We start from the raw sequence: 10,944 nt of genomic DNA, 5'->3' as shown, positions 1-10,944 counted from the left end.
AATAGGGGCCTCCTTCGAATATTCTGTCTTTATCTTCGATGTTTGAGAACACTACTGTGAAGAATCCTTTTGACCCTAGATGCAAGTCAATGCTGCCTTTGGGCTTCCAATGGTACTTGATCCACGTCTGCAAAGCCTTTTCTGTGGGCCATAATCCCATAAATTTACAGATAATGGCGTAGGTTCCCATGTGTTCCCTGTGCTCCTGCAGAGCAGGGTCATTTAATATTACTCGAGGAGTGATTTCTGCTTTCGGTTTGCAAGGTCCTTTCTGGGTTTTGTCTCTTGAGCCCAGATTTTTGTCTTCTTCCTCTTTGTCCTTTGTGCTGCTATTTTCTTTTGCTCTGGTCCCATCTGTGTCTTTTTCAATGCCCCTGTTACTATTGTTCATATCTCCTTTACTAGTTTCAGCTGATGATTTATTCTTGCTGGCCACTGCGTCTTTGTAGGAGGGAGCAGAGCTCCCTCCCCTGCCACCCGCCATTCGAATCTCACCCTGCTCGCTGTGTTCGCCCTGGTCGCTGCTAAACTCCCGCGTTCGGCTCCAGTCTTAGTTCGAGTCTTTGTGAGATGTATTCAAAAAAGGCATGCATGCACTAATTACAATTAACAAATTTAAAAGTTTAATATAATTATAATAGTGTAGAAATTCAATATTTTAATATATTATTATGATATTTGTTGTGACGAATTGTCCAGTGGAATATCCATGACAGTTTACGTATCAACAATTATTATAATTTTTTAAATCCGTTATTCATCGAAAAATCGACATATATTTTATAACAATATTCATATAAATTAAAATTTTATTAGTGCATTTGTATATGATGTTTGGATTAATTTGTTATATTATGAGATTTTGCATCTCTTTATTATAATATTTAATCATCCATATATTTAATCAGTGGTATAACATTTCACAGTGTCACTGGATAACACAACAGAATAAATTAAAATGTATTTTATTATATATCAATAAGAGACTGTTTGTCATACAAAATGGAATTGCTATTGGTAACCCCTTGTTTTTCAATTGGTACATTATGTCCATTACATTAAATAAAATGTCTAATTTTCACATACAATTATTTCAAAAAATACAACTGATTGCATTGATATCCAAATAGATTATCATTCTTCGTTGGAACTATTGTCAGTGCTTGAGCTACTTCCATGACTTGGGTTATTTAGAGGAATGTTTTGTTGATTTCATCGATTATTTTCATCTTCTTAATCTTGTTCCATCTACAAACATAAAAATAAAGTATGTACAATGGTGAAAATAATGAAAATTGAAATAAATAATATACATTAATGTAAATTGAATAGAAATGTACCATAGCAAGAAGTGACTCATAAACTGTGTACATGGTTTCAAAACCAAGTCTTATGCCTTGTTGCAACAAATCTTTTGCTGGCGTGGTTCCATACTTTGTTTCCTTAATGTTTTAAACCCCATTATAAATCATAGATTTGATATAAAGGGTTTTTTTGTTCTATTAATTATAAATTCAGAGAAGTAAAACAACATAGATAGTTACAAATTCCACAATTAATTTTTGATATGCCAACATATACTCACAACCCTTATTTAACCCAATGTTAATCAATTCTTCCGATGACTCTTCTTTGTATGTTAGCACCTATTTGAAAACATTCAAGGATGGTTGTTGTAAAACAACTTAAGATATACGAAAATGAAACCTTGAGTTGTTATAAGGAAATACTAACAATTACTCACAAATTTTGAAATCAACCATTTTCTTCCTTACCATATTGTTTTATGTACTAAATGAGTTCCATTTTGTTTTCTTTTCAGTAAGAAAACACTTGAAAACTAATATTTAATGCTAAATTAATTTTTTTATATGTACAAAGTCAATTGTGATTACATACATTTGAAGCACATTGTTGTTGAGATGGTTCCTTCTGTGATGCAATTATGTCCATTTCTTTAACCATCTCCTTGTACACTTTTTTGGACATTCATACTGGCATGTTTCACATATTAGCTCATTGATCATTTGAGATTTTCATAATCTTTCTGAAAAAAGTAATAAAATATTTTTATATTGATATATGAAAACTAAATATAACAAAATCGATATTAATAAATGAATGGTTTGTAGTAATATATACATATAATTCTAGAAAATCATTTTAATTAGGAATATTACCTTTTGAATGATTCTTTTGTTTCTTGTATGTTTTTGCTATTGCAAGTATGACATGTCTCATTGACCATTGCTTTGGAAACACTTTCTGTAGTTTAGATATAATTTGGTTCTTAGAATCATTGGATTAATTTTTGTATTGTAAGTGCATCTATATGTTCATTCCATTAGATCCCTCATAGTTTTGTAAAAAAAATTCCTATTCCATTAACCTCCAACACCACTTCAGATGAGCTAAGGACCAATTCATCTTCATTTACATGTTCTATAATTTTTATTTTCTTAGAACGACATTGATCTATTCCTTCATTGTTGCTCGTTGTAAAACATTAAACATATATGAGTTAATAGATTGTTTGAAACATGTTATATAATATTCTTAAGTATATTAAAAAAAAAAAAAAAAAAAAAACTCATATTGAATAGTATTTTTACATTCACTTGATTCATCTTTCTGTAATTTTTCTATCAGGATTTTACGCTCTTCTGCTCTTAGATTAGAAATAACTTTATCGACCTTCTTCATTTTGTGTCTCTTCATGACACATACCAACCAATACATATTAGTTCAACTTACATATAATTCAAACATATTAATTTTATAAAGAATTTACAATGGACTTGCCTTCTCTACTTTTTTGATGTGATATCATTGTGTCGATCAATATTTTTGTTATTTGACACCTTCTATTTTTTTATCAATATACAACCTATACCCTTCAATACAGAAGCTATTAAATATATTTTACAAATAAATCAAATAATTTTCAGCCAAAAGAGCTCTGGTAACCTATGTGTTTATCTGAATAAATGCACCAGTGTGTTTCTCCCATTAAAGGCACTGGATGTTTAATTGTTCAACACTGTCATGGAAATATATTTATTTTTAAATAATTTTAAATTATGACGGTGCGATTTGTAAGGCTCCCATTAAACACATCAGGTGTTTAATTGTTCAACGCCGTCATGGAAAATTATTATTTTTAAATAATTTCAAATTATGACGGTGCGATTTGTAAGGCTAAACACACTGCATTGATTTAACGATGCTATTTGGAAGAGACACATCGGTGTGTTACATTACACCAGGAGCAACAGGGTGAAAACATGAAGTTGAGTTACACTTTTGTGAGAAATGCCCCCGAAAAATTCACAAACTCAATTTTTCGGCCGAACAAAAAAACAAATCGGCCGAATTTTCTAAATTTATTCAGCTGAACTACCATACTAACTTTCAGCAGAACTTTTGTCCGTTTAGACTAATGCCGACCGTTGAATGAAATTTTTGCCAGAGTTTAAAAAATCGACAAAAAATAGTTTAGCCGAATTATTTGTTCGACCAAACTATTGTTTTCGGCTGAATTTTTTATTCAGCCGAAAAAACTTTTATATATATGACGGGCTAGACCCTGCTGCAAAGTTTTCTGCTCTGTTAATTTTTTATTGTGGTCTGTTGAACTGAGCGATGTTACTGCTCTGTGTTTTGATTGTGGTTGGTTTGAGCCGAGTTGAAGCCGAACGCTGTGAGGTTCGTATGTAATTTTTTATTTATTTTTTTTACAAGAATTTTTTATAATGTTTTTTGTTTTTTTGCAGTGTGGTGCCAGATGAATTTTTGTTGGTTGAACTCGTCGCTGGCAACTTTCTCAGCTTCCTCGTCCCGACCAGGTAAGTCACCCAAGGCTCCTTTCTCCAGTGAAAAAATAAAATCTAAGAAAATAACTCTACATAACCTCTAATCATAATTTACAACTTTCAAAAGAAACAAACTAGATTCATGTTCCAAAAAGATGTGTTATTTAGTACAAAGTGTCTGAAGGTCAAATGATCTGAATAACATGCTTAGGGTTAAACGACAGAAAGAACAGACGTTGCATATTTTGTTGAAAGCCTGATTGAATTCAATCATTATTGGACAATTTCACAGTTTGGAAGCTTTGTAATCTCTTTCAAAATGACCTTTATGCTATAACAATTGCTAAAATCAAAATATTTCAGGTTTCCAAGCTTTCCTATTTGAGAGGGCAACGACTTTAGCTTGATACAATGACTAATGTTCAAAAACTGAAGGGAAGAAAGATTACCTATACCTTCATGAAGATTTGCAATTTCAATCCAACTCAAATTGAGAAATTCGAAGGATCTCAGCTCCCATAATGATAATGGCAATGATTTTAACTATGTACCACTTATATCCAACACCTTAAGAGAAGTGAGCCCATGTAGAAATGCTTCTGGAATTTCTTTCAATTCCAACTTTCCTAGGAATAGGGTCACCAATTTCTGACATCTCAATTCCTGTGTGGGGAGAGACTTAATACCATTGCCCATAACTGATATTATTTTGCAGTCAATCCCTGTCTGAGGGAATCATTAAACCATTTGGCCTGCCCTAAACACACAGTTTTAAAGCCAAACAAGTTTTAAATTTGCTTCCTTTCAATAATTTTGTTGGATGTTATGTTGCTACTGTTAGTCAATTTTACAAAATATATATTTGGTCTCTATGATAAACAATTCTAACAACTTATAATGTGATTATGGAATATGATATACTGATTATCTGTGGAAAATTTTGAAGACCAAAAAGAATTAATAACAGATTTCTAAATGTTGTCTTTGTAGAAATATATGCCATGAAATCTGATTTAAAATCGAGCCATATATTTTCTAATATATGTATGATTCATGCAGTTACTAGCAACTCATAATATGATAATATTCAATAAAAATTGAAGGAAAATTGACATTGACCACAGATTTATGGACGTTATATATGTTGAAATATATAATATGAAATCTGATATCAGAATCAGCCATATATCTTCGCATCTGAATGTATACAACATTATTTATAAATCTGCTTAAGTGCATCATTTTTGTCTTACATTTTATTGGAGAGGTTGAAAATAGAAGTTACTTTTAGAGAATTGAACTATTTCAAACTCTACGTAAAGTTTGAAATAGTTCAAACTAAGCTTTACACATAGGATTTGTTGTGAGTAAATTATTCTTCCATTAAAACTGACCCTTTAAACCCAACCTAACTAATATGGCTAAAAAATATGAACTCAACCCAACTTGGGAAAGAAAAACAATGAACAGTGAACTCAACCAAACTTGGGGAAAAAACACATTGAACAATGAACTCAACCCACCTAACCTATGAACAGTGACATTATTGAGTTAAATCGATCATAAATGTGAGTGAAAGGAGTGTGAAGAGGAACATCATTGGGTTAAATAAATCACAGTGAAGTTTGGTTGGGAAAAATTTCATGCAAAGTTTTAAACCTGCTTCTTATCGATAATTTTGTGAAGGTTGAAACAATTTCATTTTTTTTTTGGAATAAACAAAGGCAATTGTTTTCACCCTTATTTGTCCTTTAACCTCCGAATGATATCAGTCAGCCATTTTCTAATTCTACCTGTAAGATGAAGTGTAAATTTTTTGTTTGGACAGCTCTGTACATATGATCTCTTTTGTCTCCAGACTTCTCAAATTATCTTCTCCAAACTTCAAATTTAATATCATTTGAGATACATCTTTTTCATTTATATTTTGTTGGGTGCATGAGATTGAAGCTAATTAGAGTGTTGGCATTGTTTTGTCATCTATTTTTGGTGTTTTAATTTTAATGTTATTGGGTTTCTAATTAGAGTGTTGGCATTGCTTTGTCATCTATTTTTGGTGTTTTAATTTTAATGTTATTGGGTTGACTTGTTCTACTTTGATTTATTTCGTAAAACAACCTTGATGCTTCTTGATAACATACTTTCCTTGTTTATGTTGTTATATGTTCATTTATGTTTCCTTTTTCATTATGTGTAATTCACTTTGCTTCCCTATTTTCTTGGAACATGGGTCTTATTAGCTTCCTAAGATGAGGCATAATACACTTAATTGAAGGTTCTTGTACTTTCTCTTTTCAAGTAGTAGTTTCTTTTTGAGATACATCTTTTTCATTTCTATTTTGTTGGGTGCATGAGATTGAAGCTAATTAGAGTGTTGGCATTGCTTTGTCATCTATTTTTGGTGTTTTAATTTTAATGTTATTGGGTTGCTAATTAGAGTGTTGGCATTTCTTTGTCATCTATTTTTGGTGTTTTAATTTTAATGTTATTGGGTTGACTTGTTCTACCTTGATTTATCTCATAGAACAACCTTGATGCTTCTTGGTAACATAATTTCCTTGCTTTTGTTGTTATATGTTCATTTATGTTTCCTTTTTCATTATGTGTAATTCACTTTGATTCCCTATTTGCTTGGAACATGGGTCTTATTAGCTTCTTAAGATGAGATAAAATACACTTAATTGAAGGTTCTTGTACTTGCTCTTTTCAAGTAGTAGTTTCTTTTTTTAGATACATTTTTTCATTTTTATTTTGTTGGGTGCATGATATTGAAGCTAATTAGAGTGTTGGCATTGCTTTGTCTTCTATTTTTGGTGTTTTAATTTTAATGTTATTGGGTTGCTAATTAGAGTGTTGCCATTGCTTTGTCATCTATTTTCGGTGTTTTAATTTTAATGTTATTGGGTTGAATTGTTCTAAGTTGATTTATCTCGTAGAACAACCTTGATACTTCTTGGTAACATACTTTCCTTACTTCTGTTGTTATATGTTCATTTACGTTTCCTTTTTCATTACGTGTAATTCACTTTGCTTCCCTATTTGCTTGGAACAAGGATCTTATTAGCTTCCTAAGATGATGCAGAATACATTTAATTGAAGGTTCTTTTACCTGCTCTTTTCGAGTAGTAGTTTATTTTTGTGATACATATTTTTCATTTCTATTTTGTTGGATTCATGATATTGAAGTTAATTAGAGTGTTGGCATTGCTTTGTCATCTATTTTTGGTGTTTTAATTTTAATGTTATTTGGTTGACTTGTTCTATTTTGATTTATCTCATAGAACAACTTCGATGCTTCTTGGTAACATACTTTCCTTGCTTTTGTTGTTATATGTTCATTTATGTTTCTTTTTCATTATGTGTAATTTACTTTGATTCCCTATTTACTTGGAACATAGGTCTTATTCGCTTCTTAAGATGAGGCAAAATACATTTAATTGAAGGTTCTTGTACTTGCTCTTTTCAAGTAGTAGTTTCTTTTTGAGATACATCTTTTTCATTTCTATTTTGTTGGGTGCATGCGATTGAATTTAATTAAAGTGTTGGCATTGATTTGTCCTATATTTTTAGTGTTTTAATTTTAATGTTTTCGGGTTGCTAATTAGAGAGTTGGCATTGCTTTGTCATCTATTTTTGGTGTTTTAGTTTTAATGTTATTGGGTTGACTTGTTCTACCTTGATTTATCTCGTAGAACAACCTTGATGCTTCTTGGTAATATACTTTCCTTACTTCTGTTGTTATATGTTCATTTATGTTTCCTTTTACATTATGTGTAATTCACTTTGCTTCCCTATTTGCTTGGAACAAGGGTATTATTAGCTTCCTAAGATGAGACAAAATACATTTAATTAGAGATTTTTGTACTTGCTCTTTTCAAGTAGTAGTTTCTTTTTTAGATACATCTTTTTTATTTCTATTTTGTTGGGTGCATGAGATTGAAGCTAATTAGAGTGTTGGCATTGCTTTGTCATCTATTTTTGGTGTTTTAATTTTAATGTTAGTTGGTTGAATTTTTCTACTTTGATTTATCTCGTAGAACAACCTTGATGCTTCTTGGTAACATATTTTCCTTGCTTCTATTGTTATATGTTCATTTATGTTTCTTTTTTCATTATGTGTAATTCACTTTGCTTCCCTATTTTCTTGGAACATGGATCTTATTAACTTCCTAATATGAGGCAAAATACACTTAATTGAAGGTTCTTCTACTTGCTCTTTTCAAGTATTAGTTTCTTTTTGAGATACATCTTTTTCATTTATATTTTGTTGAGTGCATGTGATTGAAGCTAATTAGTGTTGGCATTGCTTTGTCATCTATTTTTGGTGTTTTAATTTTAATGTTATTGGGCTTCTAATTAGAGTGTTGGCATTGCTTTGTCATCTATTTTTTGTGTTTTAATTTTAATGTTATTAGGTTGTGATGCAGGAGCATCCAATTACGGAGGCGACAACTGAACATGCTGTTTTAAGAATTTTTTTAAATTTACTTTTCAGTTTACTTTTATTGTTATTTCTTTTCAAGAAGGTTGTCACAGCCAATGTCGTTACTTTTTATTTTTTGATAGTAAATAGATTAGGGAATAGTCTTAAATAAATTAATACTTGAATAACAACAAAAGGGAATGTAACTGCAAGTAGTTCCTCAACTGAATGAGGCTACCAGCAACTTAAATACACAATCAAAAGATGAAAAAAGGGTTGCTGCCAACAAAGGAGAATAGAAACTAGAGAATGTAAACTCTGACAGAATATTTTAAAACAGTAAAGAGAATCATTTTAGGTATCAAATAGTTATTACTTTGAATGACTATAATCTGGTACTATGCACGAAATTAACTGCATGATTGAGGGACTGTTAACGAGACTGTGCATCACATCGAAGTAACTAAACACTACAAGAGAATTCATTCAGGTACTTCACGAAAGCAAATCATTGAAATTCTTACAAGTAGAAGATTTATCATTTCTATAAATATATATACATACATTGCATAAATATTTGTTATAGTTCAGAGACAACATCCTGTAACCCAACACAGGTTCAGAGCATAAGGCATAGTGCCTTCCAAAAAAAAAAATATACAATTGCCGAACTGTCCTAAGCTATTTTCATTACAGACCAAGAAGGGTTCCTGTGACCCAGGACCAACTAAACAAATAGAGACGGGACCACGCTCAACAACCAGAGCCGAACTGTACAAAAATTGCGTTCAAATTCACAACCAAAATCTCAGCAGAGCCACAGTCACCAACGACCAACTAACGACCCAGAACTTTCGACGGATAGACATAACTGAGGACCACCAAAACGAGACTTCGTCTCAACAAAAACAACCTATAGGACTGTATAAGATAAACAGGAAGGACCCTACCCGGTTCAAGTGGAGACCGGAACGAAAGAGCGAAGAAATAGTAATCATCAAGGACCAAACCCTTGCCACCACCACAGAGGAGCGAATTACCTGCACAATTAAGAGACAACGATTAGAGAGGTGGCATAACCAATTATATGGAGAATAAACCGAGAGAAGGGTAAATATGAGTACCCTGAAGGTTACCTGAAGCGGAGAGCAGGTTCCATAGTTGAACCTAGGACCAACAGCACACCAAATAGCGACATCCCTTAAGGTGAGCCGAACCACCAGAAACTACAACCCACGACCATAGGACCAGCAATGAGGGTTGGTCACAAGAGAATGTAACCCACAGCCAGAGGGCCAACCACCACCAAGACCAACAACGTTTGAGCCACGACCACAGAGCCACGAAACCCCAGCTGCTCACAAGGAGCAGAATTGTTAGCAGAAGAAAAGCAAAGAGGGAGCCTAAAATCGGAGCAGAGAGGTTACCTTTTGTTAGAGCCGAACTGTCGCTAGGGAAGTCGGGCGGAAGAACCAGATAAGGTCAGAGGAGCAGAGCGAAACCAGCAGCAACAATAACCCAAGCTACAACCAAAACCCGTGCCATAGAACCATAACACGGTGACCAAGACAACCTCAAAAAGGTGGCAGAGTTAATGCTCCATTAAAACCTCACCAAAAACCCCAGTTGCATACGAGCATGGGAAGGGATCACATGGGCCAGTTGCCACGAAGGCACCCACCTCAGCTTTTGGGGTGAGTCATCAAATTTTGGTATCAGAGCAGTTCTTTCCTTAGGGAAGAAAAAAATTATGGAGGTAGGAAGAAGGGGTAGAGGTAGAGCTATTCGGAGGGTAGCCGACGAAGGACTGCGCGAGGAAATCAAGATCCTAAGTGCCAGATTAGCAGTAGTAGAAGTAGGGAGGCGCAGGGATCCAGAAGGTGGTGACGATAGTGAAGAAGAAGCTATAGCTATGACAGACGGGTCTGATGAGGAAGGGCGATAGATAAAATTGTTGAAATATGTTCTGTTAGCAAGTAGCAAACCGAAGCCTGAACTGTTAAACTATGATGGCAGTTTATCCAATGAAGTATTATTGGACTGGATGAGCGAGTTGGATAAATACTTCGAATGTGAGGAAATCAATGAGGGCAGGAGGGTCAGATTTGCAGCTACAAAACTGAAGGGACATGTAGCACTGTGGTGGGATAGTGTGCAAGCAGAGCGATGGAGATCAAATAAGCCACCAATTAAAAAGTGGACCAGAATGATCGCCAAGATGAAAGGTAAGTTTTTACCTAAAGACTATTAGATTTCTCTATATAGATAGGTACAGAACTTGAAACAAAGAGCAATGGCTGTGAAAGAATATACATAAGAATTTTATAGAGTGAATCTGTGAGTGGGTTATGCGAAGATACCCCAGAAAAGACAACAAGGTTCGTGAATGGATTATGAATGGAGTTATTGGATGAGATCAATATTCTCTCTCCCAAATATATAGAAGAAGCATATCAAATTGCTTTAAAAGCAGAGGAGAAGATCACCAGGAAACAAAATGCCAGGAGAGGACGTGGATCTGGCCGAGGAAGGGAACAATCCTTTGGTAGAGGCAGAATTGCCAGTAACAGTGAGGAAGGCAACAGTTCAAAAACTATAGGGTCAATTGATAAAGAAGGTAACACTAGAGGGGGAAGGCCTTACCAACAAGGGAGAGGTAACGACAGAGGCAGAGGGAATGCCTATCAGTGTTACAAGTGTCACAAATGG

Source organism: Pinus tabuliformis, chromosome 4_2 (assembly GCF_031772625.1).
Source record: "Pinus tabuliformis cultivar Carrire ecotype Pingquan chromosome 4_2, CPIR1, whole genome shotgun sequence".
Taxonomy (NCBI): Eukaryota; Viridiplantae; Streptophyta; class Pinopsida; order Pinales; family Pinaceae; genus Pinus; species Pinus tabuliformis.
This window is presented reverse-complemented; position numbering follows the sequence as displayed.